At 37.5% G+C, this 21,048-nt stretch overlaps 1 long non-coding RNA gene across 1 annotated transcript in view; it reads right to left on the reverse strand.

Annotated features, from left to right (window-relative positions):
* Window positions 1-3,204: 3,204 nt before the first annotated feature.
* LOC135321576 (uncharacterized) overlaps window positions 3,205-21,048 on the reverse strand; it is a 288,264-nt gene continuing 270,420 nt past the window's right edge. The window contains exon 3 of the long non-coding RNA XR_010381441.1: window positions 3,205-3,518. This is a non-coding gene — a long non-coding RNA (uncharacterized LOC135321576). The remainder of the gene's footprint in view (window positions 3,519-21,048) is intronic.

Below are 21,048 nucleotides of genomic sequence, written 5' to 3' on the forward strand. Positions count from 1 at the left end.
GTGGATGCATGTCCGTCTATCTGTCCACCTGCTTGTCTTATCTCCTTTACCAGACTGCAAGTTTTTGAAGAGTAGAAAGATATGTGTTAGATTCCTTGTATATCCCTTTCAGCTTCTAGAATATACTATTGCATTCAGCAAATAGTTGTTAAATAAATGAGATTGTAAGTCCTTGGGAGGGGGGGGAACCAGCTTCCCTGTGCTCTGTATCAATTACACAGCTTAGGAAGAGGCAGGTGTAGAATAATTTAGCTAGGGCTTGGGTGTTTTTGTTTGTTTCCAGTTGGTCTGTGACTATACATAGATTCCATCATAACGAAGCTGACAAAGGAGAGATGACATTTTGGAAACAGAAAAGGAATTTTGGATATTACAGCCCAACATTTGTCACCTCCCTGGCTGATAGCAGCACACGTTCGTTCGCTCCCTTTGGCTAAATTTGGATCAAATGCTGGCTGAGTGCACGAAGCAAGCCAGAACTGCATTGTATCTCTATTTTGTGACATATGAGCTCCCTGCTTTAATCTCCCCTCTACTGTATAAAAGAGGATCTGAGGCAGTTAGACTTCAATCCGGTGATTCATGCAGCTGGCACACAATAGATTCCACCTCTCTCCTCACTGCTGCACAATATCAAGCTAAACAAAATGTCTTAGAAAGCTTCAGTACATGTAGTTAGCCTGTCACAGATCCCCCTCCCCACACACGCACACACTCTCTCTCTCCTTTTTTTCTTCTGCTGAGCAAAAGAGCCCGAATGCCCAGCACCTGCCTTTTACTGACATTTCCACAAAGGTAAAGGAATGAACCTTTTGTCAATTCCAACCAAACGATCTGTTTTGAAACAATGAGATGAAAAGCCTGGGCCCCTCTCCTTGCTACTGGATTACAGTGCAGAGGCTGAAAATAAAGGACACTTGATTTTATTGATTTAATGAGGGATGGAGGCTTTTGCCAGAGCATCCCTCGTGGCAGAGGAACAAGTCTTGTTGGCAGGTACCTCCACTGAGGCACTTCTCTTCCATTTGTTTGGTTTTGCAGTGGTGCTTGTTTACGGGTTTGGCTGTTATGATGACCCACAGTGTTCCTTCCCGTGCTGCATGAAGCCGTCAGATGCCTGCAGTGATTTCCGCGTGTGTCTCTAGACAGGGAGACGCAGACGCGGAGGGGAGGCAGCACAGTTCTGCAGGATAAAGAGCTGCAGGAAGAGGTGACAGGGGAAAGCACATCTTTGAAAAAAAGAAGAGTCCAATAAAACAGACTGGAAAAGAAATAGCACTTCGAGCTGCAAAGGAGATTGTGTGCAAAACCTATTATTTTTCAGAAGAGCCTATTTCAGCTAGGTTTCCAAACCTCCTCTCCAGCCACATCATCCTCTTCCCCACCCCCTTCTTCCCCCTCCCCCTCCATTACCCAAGTTTGAATAGTGAGGAGACTAAGGGGGTTCAGGCTCGATATTTCATTGTGGACGGGTCCGGGCACAGCTACATAATCTTTTTGCTTTTGTTCTCTTCTTCTTTGGGGTTTCTTGGGATATTATTATTGACATGTTCATATGGAAATTTTTGCATTATATGTTTCCTCTTTTATATTTGCCCTATTTTTCTTTACAGTCTGACTTCATTGTCCACTGTGCTGTGTGAAAGGGACATTGTCAGTCACCTGCTGACCAAATTGAAGTGGTGCTCTACTTTTAATACCGAAACGGACTGCCTGTTTGTTAATAGACATGTGCATAGCCAGGATTCCTGTTAATATGAACATATGTCTCTATACACTGTGTACATTGATTTCAGTGTATTTATACAGTCCACCCATAGATTAAACACCCCCCAATTCCCTCTGGTGTTACTGTCTCTCTGATTGCTAGCTTAAAGAGAAACAGTTCTTAAGAGCATATGGTTTCCAAAACACAGCCCTTCCCCCTCCTTTTCAGTTTACACGAAATGAGCGGCTACCCCTCCCCCTAACAGTTTCTCTGCTCTCCAGGCAAAGGAGTTTGAAACCAGGGGGCAAAATCATTAGTTCCCAATTACCTTAAGCCATGCAAGATAACCTCTCTCAAGAGCTGTTGGTAAAACATGTACGCAGTTCCAATGTCTAGACAGTTATGAAGTATGGATGTAGGGCGCGGCCACTGCAGACACCACTGCATCTCAAATGAAGTGCTTTTATTAAAGAAGTATAATCACCAGGATAACTAATTACATCAATACCACATAGTTAATTAAACCCATTATAGTTACTATTCCCATGGAGAGGAGGTCAAACAAGGCCACCATCTTCTTGATTCTACTATGCTCACGAAAGAAGGAGAAATGAAATAAAACACAACACAGACCCTCTTCGCTTTATCTCTTTTCTGAAATGTTTAATAACTGCCTATGATGTCATCCAAGAAGGTCTTCAAGTTTAAGCCATCCCCAAAGATGGCTGGATTGTTCAAAGATCCCTCATAGCTGGCCTGCACTTCAATTAAGTGATGACCAACTGTTTGCTTGATTGGCTCAAGAAGTGGTGACCAGCAGAAGTGAAAAGCAGAATGAACAGTCGCTGTGTTTTTGTTAAGGTCTTGCAGAGAGATGTGATGGAGGGCAGGGCTTATGTTTCAGTTTAACCGGGTTTAAGACTAACGACCGGGAGGCAGCCTACCTTCCTCTCTGGACCTTAGCCAGGGACTGCGAGAGTCAAATGCTAAGGTTAAATATGAAAGTTCATTAACCCACCGAAAGCAAAAGACTGTCCTGCAGTTTCAACCATGAAACCTTCTTGCACTGACACTCAGTTACTAAGGATGATTCAGATAGAAACGTGGGAAGGAGAGAATTCAAGAGCTCTATTGCATGTGATTTACTGTTTTCCAGAGAAAGAATGTTTGTGGACAAAAAGACACACATCTCCACACCCATACGCCCAGAGATCTCTCAAATACTAATCTCTGGGAAATAAAACCAAGATATTTTGATCCTCCTGGTCTGAAAATTCACCAGGTCATTATATCACTGTCACACCTTCTTCTGAAAGCAGTTCATTGTACAGAGAGAGGATTTGCATTTACTTCTCCCGATTAACAAAGAAAACTTTGTATAAAAGGGCTAGGCACTGGGATGTGCAAATGTGGCCAGCTTGACCCCCTGCAGGAGAAGGCAGACAAGCAGGAGGGAGAAGAGGTAGATGAGGAAGGAGAAAGAATGCTTTGATCCCAGCGCAGCGGCTCACAATGGAGCGGGCGGCACCCCCAGCAGGCTGACCCCGAGCAGGCTGGAGTTTGGCGGGAGTCACCGAGCGAGCGGGGCAGCAGCAGAAGGAGGAGCGTTTCGTGCGATGGGACGAACAGAGGCTGCACGATCTCCGCTCTGGCTGGATTTTCGGGTGAGGGCTGATTCTGGTGATCGCTGCCGACGTGACTGCTCTTGGGGTGGTTGATGTTGTTTTCCAGCTCAGGAAGTTAAAATATTTTTCCAACTGCAAGCGTGGCCTGGTTATTCTTCAGTGAATACGTGCTCATAAAATACAGGCTGCAAGCAAAAGGCAGCACGAGAATCACATAGGCCCCGCGAAAAACAAAAGGTCAGGTGTTAAATCCTTTATTTGCCCAGTGTTTTAAGCTGACATAGGAGGCATTAAGTTTGGATGTAAAGCGATTTTTCACTCGCCACCCACTGCGCTCACCCCCACCCCAGAAGCTGCTCCGCCGTCTTTGTTCTCCTGGAGCCACCTTGCTACCAGCCAACCAGACAGAAGCACTGCGGGGTGGGGGTGGGGGTGGGGGTCCTTTCTCTTTTCTTTTCTTTTCTTTTTTTTTTTTTCCTTCGTCATCGTCTTCCTTTTTTGTTTTGTTTTGTTTTGTTTACGCTGTCTCCTTTGCCCCCTTTATCAATTCAATTGCCAAGTCTAAGAAATCTCTTGCCATCAACTACTTCCCTCCAAATCCCCTTTCTGTCACCCTCTCCTCACATCTCCTTCTTCCACTCACACTCCCCTTTCAGTCCCTGTCACACAACTCACCAGATCCATCCTTCTAAAGAACTGATCTCCTCTGATTACTCTTGGCTCAGAAGCATGCACCGATCGCCCAGATTGTCCCATGGAATAAACTATGAATTCTTGCTTTGCCATTAAGGTTGTCTCCATTCTCTCTCTGCTCCCTGGGCAGGTTTGCGCTCAGGATCTCCCTATCTGTGACCTGTGCCCCTACCTGATTGGGTCACACACTCCAGAGACTCCAGGCCTTAGTTCCACACAGGTATGTCATCCCCAGCCCCCTCCACCTTCTGCCCTTCTTGAACTCCTAAACATCCTTCAGTGTCCATCTTAATGCCTCTACCAGGAAGCCTCTCCTGATATGCCTAAGCTACAAATGCTCATCTCACTCTAATTTTCCAGAACATGTCCTTTTTATATGTATTTTATGACCATTATTATAATCTGCCTGTAATAATCATAAGTATCAATAGTATTATTTCTTCAGATTTTAAACTCTCTGTAAAAATTCAGAGACCATATCTTACTAATCTCTGTGAGAGCTTAAGTATCTGTCTGCTGTTCATCTTACAAGGTCACGGAGTCGAGTATCCATCAGCTTGGAAAAGTTTTGTATTATTGCAGTTCAAGGGAGTGAAATAAATGAACACTCTCAGCCACTTGCATCTACATCATTTTGTGATTTAAAGAAAATGAGCTTCATTATTATAGTTAACTCATGAGAGAAGTGGGTGAACAAATCAACCCCCTAAAATATCCCAAATTATTCTGACCTCATAAAACATTCTGTAATTTTGTTTGAAAATGTGTGATTAGCTACATTATTGTAAACCTTATTATTTATATCTTGATGTCCAAGCAGACCCAAAATACCCAACTAGTAACTACAAAATTTATAATGCTATGCACCTGCCCCAATCTGAGCCTTCACAACTTTATAGTGGACAAGATTCACACCTGAAATTATTTTACCTAACCTCCAGAGAACAAGGAAATGACCAGATATATTAATTATACACAGGAAAGAATAGAGGAAAGATCAATATATTAGGACTCATAAGATCTGAGTTCTGTTTCCGGTTCTACTACTCACAAGTTGGACAAATCACTTAACATCTATAAATCACTAAGAGATTCCCCTTACACACACACACACACACACACACACACAAAGCCATACTGCTGGACTTTTAAATTTTAAAAAAGAAAATAGAAGAATAGCCTTACAATTATTACATTAAGCAAACTGAACATAATCAGAACATTAATTCACAATTTAAACCATATAATATTGTAATTTCATATTATTTTGAATCATAATAAAATGTTTTATCCATTTGAAATATATAATGCAAAAATAAGTACCTCAAAGAGAAGAGACAAAATAAAATTAGAAGTAACTATAATACAATCTCGGAAAAATACAAAACAAAAAACAATATAAGATGTAATACAAACTCAGAACAATGGCCAAGTCACCACTACCACTTGTATATAACTAGAGAAGCATGTGGAGTAATAACAAAATAAACCAAGGGCTGCCATTCTGGATGGGTACGTGGCTATGGTAATGCAAATGCAAGCAATTTTGAACCAACATGAAAAATCTTTGGCTTTTCAACATTTTACTGCTTAAGGAATTTCTTTGGTTTAGTAATTGAAAAAAAAAAAAACCAGTTATTTGTGTTGAAAACGATTTTGTTTAAAAATTCTCTTTCCGTTGAATAGATTAGGTATAAGTGACTGAAATTAAAAAAAAAAAAAAAATCTGTGAAGATGCTTAGAACTTTGACTCTGTCCCAGGCTGGAATGAGCCCCAGAGAGTTCAGAGTTTACCAGTAAACAACGAATACAAGGTGTGAGCTGATCTAACCACATCTTTGTCCAAAGACCTACCAGATGCTACCAAAAATATAGAAATATGCTCTGTGTTGACGGAAGGGGAAAAAAGAAAAAAGAAAGGAGGAGAAGGAAGGAAAAAGAAGGAAGGAAATAATGCAGGACAGAGAGAAAGACAAAGAGAAAAAACGAATGAGGGAGGAAGGAGAGAGAAAAGAAAAGAAACAATATATAAATGAAAATTTCTGAAGAAAGTTAAGAGGTTAACAAGACTAGAGACCATAAGTCATTCCCCTAAGTTTCTGTCTTCACAAACCCCCTCACTTCTTCCCTATCTGGATTCTTGCCATCTCACTCTAAAATTACAATTTCACTAGCAAAGTAATAGTGAATAGATGAGGAACAATCATGAATAAAAAGAAATGTCAACCTTAAGTCTAACAATAAACAACAGCTGTCCTGTAAATATTCAGTGAACAAATGTATGTCGTAGTCACTGCAGGAGTGTACCAATGACGTTTCAATATACCTAAGGCATTACCACTACTAATACTTCCTTCTAACACTAATACTAGTAATTCCTTCTAATACTCTCCATTTTCTGCAAGATACGTGATCCATAGGCTCTTCAAAAACCAAGCACAGCTCAAACTCCAAAATTTCATTTTCTGCCATGCCTCCACTCCCACAATATTCTGTAGACATACCAAAGGACTTACAATTTCCTCTGGCTGCTCGCCAAAGAACAAAGGAAAGATGGTCATTTCAAGCAACGGATGCAGTGGTGACTCAGAGGTGTCAGAGAGTGTGATCTGCCCTCTGGGACACCTCCCTTGACCTCTTGGGAGAGGGGGACACTCCCTCACTAGAAAACCTCTGACTTGTTGCTTTCTTCTCTTAAAGTGCTTATCTCCCTCTATTGGATTTCCCTTTTACATGGGTGCCTTCTCTCCAAAACCTGATGTTCTAAAAGAGCTAGGATATTTGATCATTTCTGAAACAGGAAACCCTCGCAATGTGTCTGATACATTTTAATAGCAATAATAGTCAACATATGCATGAGGCATTCAAAAGATTCTATCATGAACCTTGTAGTACTAAACTATAATACAGTTTCTTACATTTGTAAAACACTTCATTGCTTTAAATGCACTTTTACAAATATCTTATCAAAAACGTGAAAACATTTTTTCCTCAGTTTCGAGTTAAGCAAAGTATAAACAGACCAGGTTAACTAACAGTAGGAAGTAACTAGATTAACTAATTGTAGAATTTTAGAAAAGTTACTTAATTTCTCTAGGCTTCAGTTCTTCTACTTATAAAATAAAAATATTTGATGTGAGTCTCTTTAAATTCCCCTTTACCTCTCTGTGATTATTTGATTTCAGAGTGTGAGAATCACCTGGACAGGACCATCTCTTAATCTAATTTAATTCTAAAAATACTGGTAGGATGAATTCTAGACACTACTATGTGTGAAACTGAGGCTGTTCTGAAAACATTATCAGAAAAATAAGAACAGACAATATAAAGAATAAAGACAAAGAATAGAGGCCTTTGATAGCAAATAGCGAAAAAGAAAAATATAAACAGCCAAAATTGTGTTGTGTTAATAAAATGGAAGAAGGATCAGACAAATTCACAGAATGGAGAACTACCACAATTTTAGGAATTGCTGGCTCTTTTTTGCAAGTCCTACTAATGCCAGCAAGAAAGGGGAGCTTTTAGACTTTAGAAAGGATAGAAAAACCATGAAAAAGGACCAAGAAGTTGTGAAGGATAACCAAGATGAAAAAAGATTTGAGGATGAATAAACTTGATTTACAGATATGTGGAAATCTTTTCACCCAACAAACACGAAGGACACATTTTTTTTCTAGGTATGTGTGGATTATCAAAAAAAATCTACCATGCAATAGGCCACAAAAAAGCTTCTATAAATCCCAAAGGATTAATATCATATAGACTTTTTGGTCTGCTACAATGCAATAACTGAGAGCTTTCACAATTCCATACTTTTGGAAATTATAGAACATTTTGTTAAAAAATGTGTATTTAAAGAGAAAGACATAAGAAAACTTGTGAAGCATTTACAGTTAAATAATGAAAACTTACAGGTCAAATTCTGGAGGTGAAGTAGTACTAAGAGAAAATTTAAATTTTTAGATCATTTATTAGAAACTAAAGAAAGATTTAAATAAATAAGTGATTACTCAAACCAAAAGTAAAAGAGTGACCAAGTAAACCAACAAGAAGGAAATAATAAAAGACAACAGCAGGGATTTCTAGTTAAAGATGGGGGATTGGATGTGTGCCTTTTAATCTACCCCTTCCATAAACCCCATAAAACAATTGTGAAGGAAGATTTTAAGGCATAAATCTATAAGGACAAAGAACATAGAGGATGAAAGAATAGCAATAAAACTTTAGATGATGAAAAAATAGAAGAATGTGTATTAAATGACTTAGCAAACTAAGCCAGAGGGTCCTAAACCAGTAGCAGAGAAATCTGAGAAACTATTTCATTTGTCTCACAAAGCTCCACTCTTAAATATGAGCAAGCATTGGGGGTGGGAGAGATGAGAAGCAAGTTGGAGGAAAAAGAGACTGCAAGGAGAATGCTAAACAAGGAAACAAGGAAAGCTAATATTATTTTTAAAGAGATAAGATATAGCATCTATGAATCAAAAACAAGATGCTGTTAACAACGAACAGTCAGAAAACATGACAGAGATCATGGCTATCAAAATTATAAAAGCCAACATAAAAAATGCAGTAGAAGATTTGAAATATACTACAGAAAATCTAAAGGACAATAGAGCAAACAGACTAAAAGGATAGAGAATAGGAGAGAAATTATTCGAAAATTAGAGGATTAATTGCTAAATATTAGCTAAAATCTATCTAAAAAATGATAAAGACCCATGGATATTTAAAACAATATCAGAGGAAGAAGCAAAGCCATTGCATCCCCTGATAACTATGCAGCACCAAACACCAATGGAAGAGAGTATAGACTACAGGAAAGGTCCCGTGTTTATATGGACTTGGTATTTAACAAAGGTGGCATCCTAATTTAGTCAGGGGACAGACGCACACAGATACATAAAAATGGTATATTTTAATTATATACATATAATTAATAATAAATGTGGATTGGAAGATGTATTAGGTTGAATCACATGAAAATGCTGATATTACAATGTTTTGACTTACATATATGTCAGTTTCATAAAGTCAACCTAATATACTGAATGAGTAATGGTTACCTATGAAAGAAGAATAGATGTAGAGGTGCGAAGTAAAGAATATAATAAAACAAAAGAAGTGTCTTTTATGTGTGAGAAGCTATCAGCTAGGAAGAAGAACTCAGTCCCATGCACCAATAAGTGATGATGATGGTACATTTGTCAGCAAACACAAAATCATAAATTGCCAAGATGGAGTCTGACATTGTTCCGTTAAGAAGATCAGCAAAAAACCAAAAAGTATAAGAAAGAAGACAGATCAGAAATGATAAAGCTGACTTGAGAGAGAAAAAAATATTTAAAAGATGGATAGACAGAGCTGGGAGAAAGGGTAAAATTAGCTGTTCAGAGAACAATAACAACAACAAAAAATAAAAGTATAAGACTTTGAGGACAAAATGAAAGTAAAGTAAAAGAATTTTTAATAACACTTCAGGGTACTTCCTAACCATAAATAAAAGACAGCCAGCCAAAATTTCCCGAACAAACTCATGTAACTGTGAAAGCAAAGCAGATATCCAGCAATGTTTACCACTTCCTACCACTGCCACAATTGTACTCAACATGAAGTCTAACACACACTGAGTTTACAAAATGTGCTTAATGAAATTTACTGAGGAGGGAGGGTGATCGTAAATGATTTCATTTTTCCCCTTGGGAGGGATTTTCCTTTGGATTGCACAATCTCTTCAGCTCCAGATTTAGAAAAAGACACAGGCTTCACATATTTTTCTGGAATAAGGGCAATCACTCTTGCCCTCTTCAACAGACACTTCTGACAGTGAGAATTAAGCCTGTAAATTAAATTTATTAGACTTGACCATGACATAATACATCTTCTACTTATAATTTAGGTGATCTTATATAATGTGTTAGACAGTAATGTTATCATTATTTACAGAACTTGAATGCAGCAGTAATCATCAATCTAAATGCCCGTGCGTTATTTTTAATGGAGAAGCACAGTGATCTACTCCAGGTTAACGCACAGAGAGTGCAATGGAGGCATTAAACTGGAGATAGATACAGAGATTTCTCTGCAGCTACAGTAATGATTTTCTGAGTGCTCTTCTACTCCCCACCCCTCCCTGGACCACTCTTTTTGGTGATCAATGAAGCCAACTTCCTCAAATATCCATTTACAGTTAATCCTTTACAATTTTCATGAATGAAGTAAAAGGTGTGGTAAACTACTGAGGACATTAATTATACAAGCGACATAAAATGTCTGCACATCATATTCAATAATCTCTCAAATAAAGACTAAATTGTTGTGCCTGCACACACTCATACTGAAATGCAAGTTCTTTTACAGATTTAATAGGCTTTAACATTTAATTTGCTTAAATTATTACTTTGTTGATATAAATAGGATATTTATTTACTCTAGTCTAGCAATAACTGGAAGAGGAAGCCTCTAAAGATGAAATAATTACGTTCCATACCAGGAATCTATGAATCATAACATAATAATCTAGGCAAGTGTCTTCCATCAGTCTGAGTTGCTGTCCATTGGTAGCAAGAGACCAAAATGAAAAAGCTAGTAGTTCCCAATTCCTCCTGAATCACTGTAGTGAATAAACTGGGTCATCCTGATAGAACTCCAAGAGTATCTGACCTCCCTCATTTTTAACATGTGTCCAAAACCATGATAGAAAATATAGGTGCTCCATAGATAACTGTTGACTGAATCAACTGACTCCAGCACTTTAAATTATTTACACCATTTTTGCTCTCCTTAACCACATAGACTCTTGCTCACCCTTCCTTATCTTCAAGTGATGCCAGCAAATAGTGTGAATTCTCTGAATAGCTGCTACAAACACATTAACTAGAACGCAAATGAATTTGTGGTTTCTTATGACCTGGGAATTTTCCTGTACCATTTCTCCTTACACATATACTGATAAACTTTTCTGTGTACAAATAAAATAATCAGGTGCTAGATTGACATCTTCACAAATTACAAAAGGTATTCTCATTCCAGAGCCAGAGGAAAAAGGTGAGCAATAGAAATCCAATACCTAGAAAGAAATTAAATATGCTTTCTAAAGTCTTTCAATTTAGCTCTCATTAAACAAGGAAATTTAAGATGGGATTTCTGGAATTTATATTATATAAATTCCATATATATTTTCATATATATATATATATACATGTATATATATGTATATATATATACACACACACATATATATACAGGCTCTGCTAATTACTAGTTATGTGATCTTTGGCAGTATACTTAATCTCTCTGAACCTTAGGTTCCTGGCCTATAAATTAGAGATAATAACAGAATAACAGTTGCTTATGGGGTTGTAGTGAAGTTCAAAGGAAAGAATGGATATAGAAGTTACTTGTTCGTTTTAAAGTCCTATGCATGAAATTAGTGTTTGCATGTACCGCCTACTATGGGGTCCAAGACTAATCCTTAAGTTTGGAGAGAACGTGCGAGGAATACAAAGTATGGTACCTTCCCACAACAAACTTAACACCCACTTGGAATCAGGAAATAATTAGGAAATGAGATGAGGCTATATAAAAACTAAGTTGTGTGGTCCAGGCTACGTGAGCAGTATCAGTTCTAAGAAAGGAGAGCTTTAAATGGGCTGGAAATTATGACCATTTTCTTTCCGAATGGAACAGGCTAAGCTTTGCCTGAACAAAGAAGTAAAGATATCTAACAGCTGCTTACCACTTTTTGTTGCTTAAAATATCGGAGGAGTATGAGGTTTAGGCAGCTCTGAGGGCTGAGTCATCTTCCTCCTAACTTGGTATTTTTTCAGGACGCAGCTCGAACGCTGATGACAACAGCATTCCTGGCCTCTGAGATGCTGAAATGCTAAGGCAGTTCTGAAGGTGAAATGGACACCTCATCCAGATTCCCGTGTGGTCAACACGCCCAGTTATGCTGCTGCTGCCTCCTTGTTTTGTCACAATGTTTGTTCTAAATGAGCTAGGTCTTGACAGCTGAAGAAGAACTGAGGCCAAATGAGGAATAGCCTAGATTTTCTCCTCATGACAATGCTCAAGGCTCACAGCTGAGGCACTTAGAGAAGGGACTGGAGCAAGGGCCTCTAACGTGCACCTTTGTAGCTTGTATAACATCAGGTTCAATCAATTCAATGCAGTTGTTCAAGTTCTATGAGGACCTGTTTTTTATTTGTTTCTTGTTTGTTTGTTTGTTTTTGGTAGAAAGGAAAGTTGCTTTTAATCAGAATTTCTGCAATCTGGGGAGATGGTGGACTCAGGACCTGTTTCAAACAAAGTTCTGTTAAGTGTTGGACATGTAAAATTTACTAAGGGAGATAAAAGATAAAAGCATATACATTTTGTGACAGACAATCTCACATACATTTATGTCCTCATCCAATCCAGTAGTCTCTGTAAACGGGCTCAGTCACCCTTTTTCCAGAGGAGGCTAAGGCCAAGATAGGTGTGGTAACTTGCCCAAGATCACAAAGTTTATCAACTGCAGAGAGAAAATTCAAACCCAGAAAATTCTGCTCTAAGCCAAGGCTCTTTACATTTAAACTATCAGAGGGAGAAATATGAATAAATACATAGAAGTATTTTTTTAAAAAGAAGGAGGACTCAGGGAGTAGAATTTTTCCACTGCTCTAGATGCTGGGGTATTTTTTGCAAGAGGGAAATTGTGGAGGAGTAGGCTGAAAACAAGTTGAAGTCAAATGATAGTGAACTCCATAAGGGTCATGACTTTGCCCTCAGTTATGTCAATAATGGGGAGTTACCAGTGGCTGACCATATATGGGGGAGTTGGTGGTAGTCCCAGGTATAAGCAATAAGAGGGTACTTTGTACATAGAAAATTTTAAAGCAATAATGAAACCAAGTCCTTCTGATTTTAATCATCACCTTGTGCCTACAGTTCTAAACAATTAAGTGATTAAAAATAAGACTCCTTTGTAAAACCTACTTTTAAACAATTGCTGCCATTAATGTTGAGTTTTAATAATGTATTATAAGGTTTGAATTATCCTATTCTTATAATTTATCCTTTACTAAACATTGTGTTCTACATGGAAGTTAATTCAGCCAACTCCCGATTATACAGTTTGCCCCCAACGTACTCACACTTGGCTACATGCATCTAAGGATAAGTTGGAAATCTTTGAGTTTGACTTGAGCAGGCAGAGCTGTGATTGTAAGTCAGAGAATCAAAACTTGAGTTCCTTCACTTTTATCATTCTATTGAATCACTGGAGTTTTCTACTTTTGTTTAAATGCAAGTATTATATTTTTATTTGAAAAATGTAAATTTTAGTTCATATGTAAAATCTACAAATTTGAGCTATCTTTAAAGTCACAACATTTATTTTATTTGTTGTTTTTAAAAAGAAGGTTAAAAAGTTATCTTGATTATCAATTACTGCATGAAAATAATTTCCTCACGTGGTAGGGGGTTGGAGGGGGTGTTATAAAAATGATGCAGTCAGGGTGTTAAGTATGCTAGGAATACCTCTAGGAGTCAGTAAATGTTTTTGATGAGAGGAGTCACAAGAGAATGGTCAAGATGAATCATAAAAGACACTCCATTGTATTTCTATGTAGTTGTATATATTCTAGTAACCAACTTGTTATAACTAGAGAAGGAAAAAAGCAGGGTATAACAGTAAAATGTATTAAGTTTAGGAGAGTGTTCTGGCATGGGTTCCTAACAGGCTACTGCATTTTCATGGCAGCATGTCAATCCCACCCCGAGCTGGTCTCTCCGTGAGAGCAAACAGTTCTTATTTTTAACCACCAGCAGAGAATGCTGCATTTCAAGGAGTCGGTAGGAAATAATGCAATTTGGAGCATTCTGTCAACCAATATCTTGGGACAGATCAGCTGAGAGAACAATTCTTTAGAGTCTTTTGTTAAGGATGTACAGTTGTCATAATGTGTACTGTTGTTTACAATATCCCATGCACCGCCCTCTGGGAGGGTTGTGCATCCCCATCCTATGAAGACTGGCCTGGCTCAGTGGCTGCCTTGCTAACCACTGAAATGTCAGCAGATTTGTGGAGTGTTCCAGAAAGAAGTTTTGAGTTGGTGTGGGTTTTGCCATGTTCTTTCACATAGTCTTTGTGATTATGAAAGCATAGACCTTCTATTCACCTGGGTTCCTGAGTGACTAATAAGCAGAAGTCCTTTGTCAACCTATGGTAAATATGTAACATGGACAATAAATAAACATTGGAGTTTTAAGCCACTAGGATTTTCTGGCTATTTGTTATCACAGCACCAACTAGCCCAACTTAACTGACAGAGCAGTCTTTCCATTTAGGCAGATACTCTCAAATTCATTCCTAAATTTAGCTGGAACTTATTGTACAGATATCAGTAGAATTTCTTTTACTGAACAAGAAGATCATTGATGTGAAGATCATTCTTATTAAAAATTATTATAAACATGCCTCGTGAAGCTCATCCTGGTCCACACTTAGACGGATGTTGTCACAGATTAGGGGCATTCCACACATAACTCACTGAATATCTTCAAAAGAAGTCTCTGCTTGGGTTTGTGTTAAGAATCATTATAGTTCTCCGGGGCAAAATGAACTACTTCCATCTCTTAAACATTGTGTATTGCATACCTGATTAATCTTTTTCAGGTTGGTTGCCAGGAAGCTTATAGCCAAATTTTGGGCAAGTACACAAGTCCATTTTTTTTTTAATTTAGTCTTACTTTTGACTCTATTTTACATGTCTAGTCTTGTGTTACTTTCTGTTTTCATAACAGATTTTAGTTGGTGTATTTTACTTAATTCTCTTAACCACTTCAAGTTCTTTAAAGAACAAGGTAGGAGTCTGAATGTACGTATTTACGTAAATAAATTTATAGAACAGTATCATTACCATGTTACTGATTCTTTCTAAACATGATAATGTCATGAATCTATGTCGTGCTACCAAAATTTCTCCCAGTAAATATCAAAACTTTAGTCCCACTAAATCCATAATTATTAGAAGAGATACCCTTGAACCTGAATCTAAATAGTTTATGGCCAAGTCAAATTGAAAAGGTTCTTCCTCAAGGAGAACAGTTCTACTGATTTCTTTTGCTCTCATGATTTTTTTTTTTTCTTTCCAGAAAGCCTCTGGGGTTCAAGATGGGCAATGTAATTATCTGAATTACTGAATGAATGAGTCTAATACTTTTACTTAATTCAGCTCCTCTTCTTACTGAGTAAATCACTAGGCACCTATATCACATAAAGGAATGGAAGGCATATTCCTAGACTCCTGGAAGTTTTCATAGCCTGGCTGGGGAGTTGGATTCAGTGAATAAAGTAACAAACAAAAACAACTCAGAATAGACAAAACTACTCTGGGCCAGCTAAGAACCCAGGGGTTGGAGGAACTCAGAACAAAAGGATGGTAGTATAAGACTAAAATTAATTGGAGGGGGCTTTCTGGAGGAGGAAAAATTGAGCCAGGTCTATTCATCCACTATGCCTTCAAAGCTTCCCTTATCACATTTTTCTCCCCCTCCTCCTTTAAACATTAAATTGAAAAAAAAAAAAAAAAAAAAAAGTCTAGCAATTAAAATGTCTGGCCCAGGGAGACTGCAAGCCAGGCTCAGCCCCTACAGAAGACCAGTCTAAAACCGGGCCTCAGGACCCCTAAGGCTTCATTCTGGTCTAGGTGCCGAGCTGCCATTTATTGACAGACCCTTTCTCAGCACCAAGTATGTTGGGGTCACTGGGAAAGAGGAAACTTATGAATAAATTTGAAAAGGGGCCTGAAAATTTAGATGAATGCCAAAGGAGTCCTTTGTGAATAAAATTAAGCAGTCATCGCCAGAGAGGACAAACGTTTTAACTGGCTCTGCTCCACAGCAACCTCCTAGGCTTCCTCCAGGAGGCAGAGGCATGGGTCTGTGTTAAACGGCTTAATTTTCTTAATCAACTATTTCATTGTGAGTTTTTAATTTCATTCCCATGCTTATTTTTTTTTTTTCATTTTGCCATAATACAGCTCTAAGTACCGTGGCAAACATTTGACAGTTTGCTCAGCGGGTGCTGGGCTCTGTAGAGCTTACATAGCTCTACCTTTTATTAATTGGGCTTCAAAATGTGTTCCTGCGTGAACAGAAGCTAAGATGGGACTATTGTACCTGTCAACATGAAGCTGGGCGAAATAAAATATTTGGAATGTGTTTTAAAACAACTCATTGTGAGCTTGATCGGTTCAGAATTTAAAAGCAGAAATATTCTTTAATGTTGAAATAAATAATCATGCAATCAAAATGGCAATAAAATTAAAGAAACGATGGGGTTTGTTCAAGGTTCTTCAGTATTTGCTAACAATGAGAACGTTTTCTTTGTGCCCAATAGGTTATGTATTGACAAGATGTGTTGAAAAGCATTTTAATGAAAACTCTAGAGGCCCAAGGAGGTAGTAACTACTCTGAAAACCAACAACAAAGTCTCTAGAAATACCTGTGACATTTCCAACTTAATTTTTGTCTCAATCTGGAGGGTTTTTTTCATTATCAAGAAAAAAATCTCAATCTGAAATTTCAAATTTCCATCAAAGACAAGCTCTGTCTGGCATTGACTCTCTGAGGCATGTGTCTTTCTTTTGGTGAAGCAAAGTCTCTTTGTGACTCTTTTCTCCCTTTTTCATGGAGGTGTTTCAATTTCAGTGAACTCTGGTGACATACATTCTCAAACTCCCACTTAGGGTGGAGATAAAAGGGAGGTGAAGAGAGCAGTAAAAGTTGATGAAAACCTCCAGGATGTGTGAGGTCCTCTCTTGTCATTATCACTGTCATTGCCATCATTAACTTAGCTCAACTCTGAGACAGTGAATGTTATCCATGTCCTCCTGAGGGACTGGCTAAGCAGTTCCCCTCACAAAAGTTGTGTCCTGAAGTTTAAGCATGGGGAAAATAAAGATGAAGACTCAATAATCGTAAGAGGAAAACCTAAAGTAAAAAATTATACATGCATGTTTGTTTCTGATTAAAGACTATATTATCATTGTAAAAATCTTGAAGATTTGTGGCAATGGACAAAGCAAAAAAAATAAACGGAAGAAAGAAAAACTGCTGAAATTCTCCTAGCGATGGCTACTGTTTGGTCTATTCCCAACTGGACTTTTTACATGCACTTTTACACACGCACACATGCTTTTTCAGAAACAAAAGGAGAGCCATGTCAAACTATGTATCAGCTTGCTTTTGTGCACATGTCAATATATCAAGAATAATACTCTCATTTGATATATAGAACTGCCATGTTCTTTTAATGTCTGTCTGGTTTCACTGAATGGATGGAAAATAATTTTTTAACCAGTTTCTACTGAAAAACAATGTTTACAATGTTTCTGATATATCAACATTACAATCACTTGGGTGAATATTTCTTGAGGATAGATTTCTGAAGACAGAACTAAGTTCAAAGTTAAAATTTTTGTGACATATTTCCAAGTTACTTCCCCAAAATGTAGTAATTTATATTTCTATTTCTATTGACAATGTATGAAAAAATATGCCATTCCACATATTTTTATGCTTTGTTAAACTGAAAGATAAACTATATCACTGTTTAAATTTTTAGCTACACTGAGATTATTTACACATATTTATTTGGAGTCTTCACAATACTGAGTCATCTCACCGAGGAATATGCATAGCTTTGCATTTATTAAGTCCTTTTTATGTCTTTCAATAAAGTCACATTACTTTCCTGATAAATATCTTACAAATTTCTTATTAAATTTCCATGTACCATATATTACTATTGCTGATGAACTGAGGTTTTTTCCCATCGTATTTTCAAGTGATTTTACTAATAGAAACAAAACCTATTGATATTTGAGTTTGCATTTGACTCCTAGCTACTTTCTTAAATTCAGTTAGTTTTAGTAAATTTTCAATAGGTTTCAGTTATTTTTTGGTTTTGCTCTTAGATAGACTATCATAATGCTACAGGTAATACATTTTGTCTTTATTTTTTAATATGGATGCAATAATGATAGTGATCATCTTGGCTTGGTTCAGAATTCAACGAGAAAGGCTTTAGTTTTTCTTAACTATTTATGATACCATTATACCATCTGTTTGGGGCCTTAGATCACTTGTTGAATCTAATAAAAGTTTCAGACCCTCTTTCTCCTCCCTTCAAATACATGTGCTGTGTAAATCAGCAATTTTTTCATATATTTCTAGTTGACTCATATACCCCTTGAGGCTGATGAATACACCCACATAAAACACACCACAGGACAGGCTCAACTGACATAACTAAAGTTGCTTCAGCAGGACTGGCCAAAGGGAAATTTTCCAAGTAGGTGAAGGGTGTCAATTTAATGCAACGAGCATTTGTTGAGCTCCCATTAGGGGTTCCAGTTACCCAACAGAAGGGTTAGCTTTCCAGTGCAATTAAAAACAGACACTCTGCAAGGTATTGGCTATAAATTCTCTTCGAATTATTCTCAGTCTATACAGGAGGAGAGACAGAAAAGTAAACAGAACAACGTGAAAACTGATACTAAAGATGTGTGCCTTCTGGAGGACAGCTTATCTGCATACTGTTTTTGTCAACTGCAGGAAGTTTTACAGAGACTGTGCCTTTTGTAGTAAGATTTTTAAAGATGGTATTGAAGGGGCAAAGACATTTCAAGAAGACAAACAACAAGAGCAAAGGTAGTTTGGTCTGATGTATTTGTAGAATGATGGTAGTCCCCTGTGCTTGGGACACGGAGAAAGTGCAAAGATTTTTCATTGCACTGTTTGAAATGACTTTGTTTTTATGGTAGCCTCAGCCAAAATAACATAGTGTTACAAATCTTGCAAAATAAAGATTCCTCAGAAACCTCACACAAATTGCACAACTCTTGAACTATTTTGTTTCAGGGTAGAAACCTCATAGATATTCTCAGTCTTACCATTGGTTTTCCAATTTAGTCCTTTTGTTCCTTTTTTTACTTAATTGATCCAGAATTTTGTGGCCTGCTGAGAATGCCTGAGGGCTTTCTTTGTCTGGTACCAATTTCAGAGACTTCTGGCTGAATGCTAGTGGAAGTTGTTAACAGTCGCTGGAAATTTAGTGTGAAAAAGCTGGCTTTGGGGAGATTAACCCAGAAATACCAATTATCTAGTTTACATCCACACATAGAAAAGGCTATATCTCTTGGGAATATTCACTTACCTTCTACTCATCTCAATTAAATTCCTCGGACATACATGTCCATGACCGGCATGCCTCTTTTCCCACTGTTTCTGTAAATTCATTCTCTTTCTTAGCTTGGTCCTCTCTATTTTATAACTTTCTTGATGTTTTTTCCCCCTCATCACTATTTCTAAGTAATCTTAGCATTGATCACCAGACCAGAGTTTGGAAACAGAAAATCTGCTCTTCCTATCTTGCCCAGATACAGTATTTTGTTTGTTCTCCGCTCTCAATTGAATCAGAATGGAGGAGGTGAGGGTGTTCAGAGAGGAGAGTGGGTAGCTGCGGCAGATATCAGTACTTTTTTTTAAAAGCCCCTCAAATGATTCTCATGAACAGCCAGGATAGAGAACCACCGGAGCCAACAGCATCCCTTAGGTTAGCCCTCACTCCTCGTATCTCCCTACCTCGGCTGTGCCACCCACTCCTAGACAGGCTTAATTAACTGAATCTAGCTTCACTGGGAGTGATCAATAGCCACACTCAACTATGGAAGTGACAATCATTGCATCAAATTTCCTTATAATTATGAATATCCACTAATTTTCACAGCTGAGATGCTGAATGAATACATGTAAGACAAGCATCTTTTGTAAAAATATAATTTCTCATGCCTTTTCCTACCTCTCTTTCTCCAGCATAAAACCATTGAATTCTTTTTATGCTTTGGCCATTGGTCATTTGTCTTGTTCCTTTAATTTGTGAATTCAATAGACATGGAACATATTTGTATAGTATGATTACAATGGCATTGATTCTTACAGCAATTTTGGTGTTCAAAGCATATTAAGGAAAGAAAAAAGTAAGACTAATGCTGAGAAATTCCTCAAAGAATTCCTCAGTCTTTTAGAAAATGCTTAAATGTAAGATACTGCCTAAAGTATTCCATTATGTAAAAGCTAAGATATTCTATTGGATACAAATTATACCTATTTGAGTGTACTTTCTCCTGTTATCTCCTTAGCTTGATCTGCATCCTTTAAATCAATGTTGCTTTGGTAAGCTCTTCATTAGTATTTGTCAAATTATTGTTAGATTCAGCTACCTTCTGCTTTGTTATTATTATTATAGTTATATCCTCAAAGTGTATTTGTAACGCAGTCTTCACACACGATCCTAAAACAAGCTGTTATTAGGTATTTCATTACAACATATACATTAGAAAGCTTATTTTCAAGAAATGCCAAATAGCTTGTGAGGCCTTTGGAGATTCTGAAAGATATAAACCAAATGCCATCATAAACTTGCTGTTTTCCTTCCAGACTTGTTCCTCTTGGTTCTACTAACTCCCTGACTCATCTTCCACCAAGCAGCACACGGTAGGTTCCCACGGGACTTGCGGTGCACACATGAATGGAGGGTCACACTTAGTTATGTTGAGTCCATCAAATTCTTTCTCCTAGTCTATTACTAAGTTTATTGAATAAATTCCAATTGAGTGATACTGCTTTAAGGGCAGAATGTTTCCCTAAACCAAAATGTCATATTTATGCTTTGGAGCAATTTAAAAATAATTGAAAATAATGGTAGGTCAAAAACAATTTTCCTAATCTTAATTGATATCATGCCCACAAATAGCAATAATGTATTTCTATGCAAAGCTCTTCAACTCTGTACTAAGAAACACAAAGACCTGAATTCTATTTTTGTCTTTAGCATGGATTTCCTGCCATAAAGTCTTTCAGTTTTCACATTTATGAAACCAGCAAGCAAGGGGGAAAAAAAAACCAAACTCTCGTGTCTTTAAGGAATAAAGACCTCAGGAATTAATGAGTTAATAATTTACACACAGCACG

The sequence above is a fragment of the Camelus dromedarius genome, chromosome 6 (assembly GCF_036321535.1).
Source record: "Camelus dromedarius isolate mCamDro1 chromosome 6, mCamDro1.pat, whole genome shotgun sequence".
Taxonomy (NCBI): Eukaryota; Metazoa; Chordata; class Mammalia; order Artiodactyla; family Camelidae; genus Camelus; species Camelus dromedarius.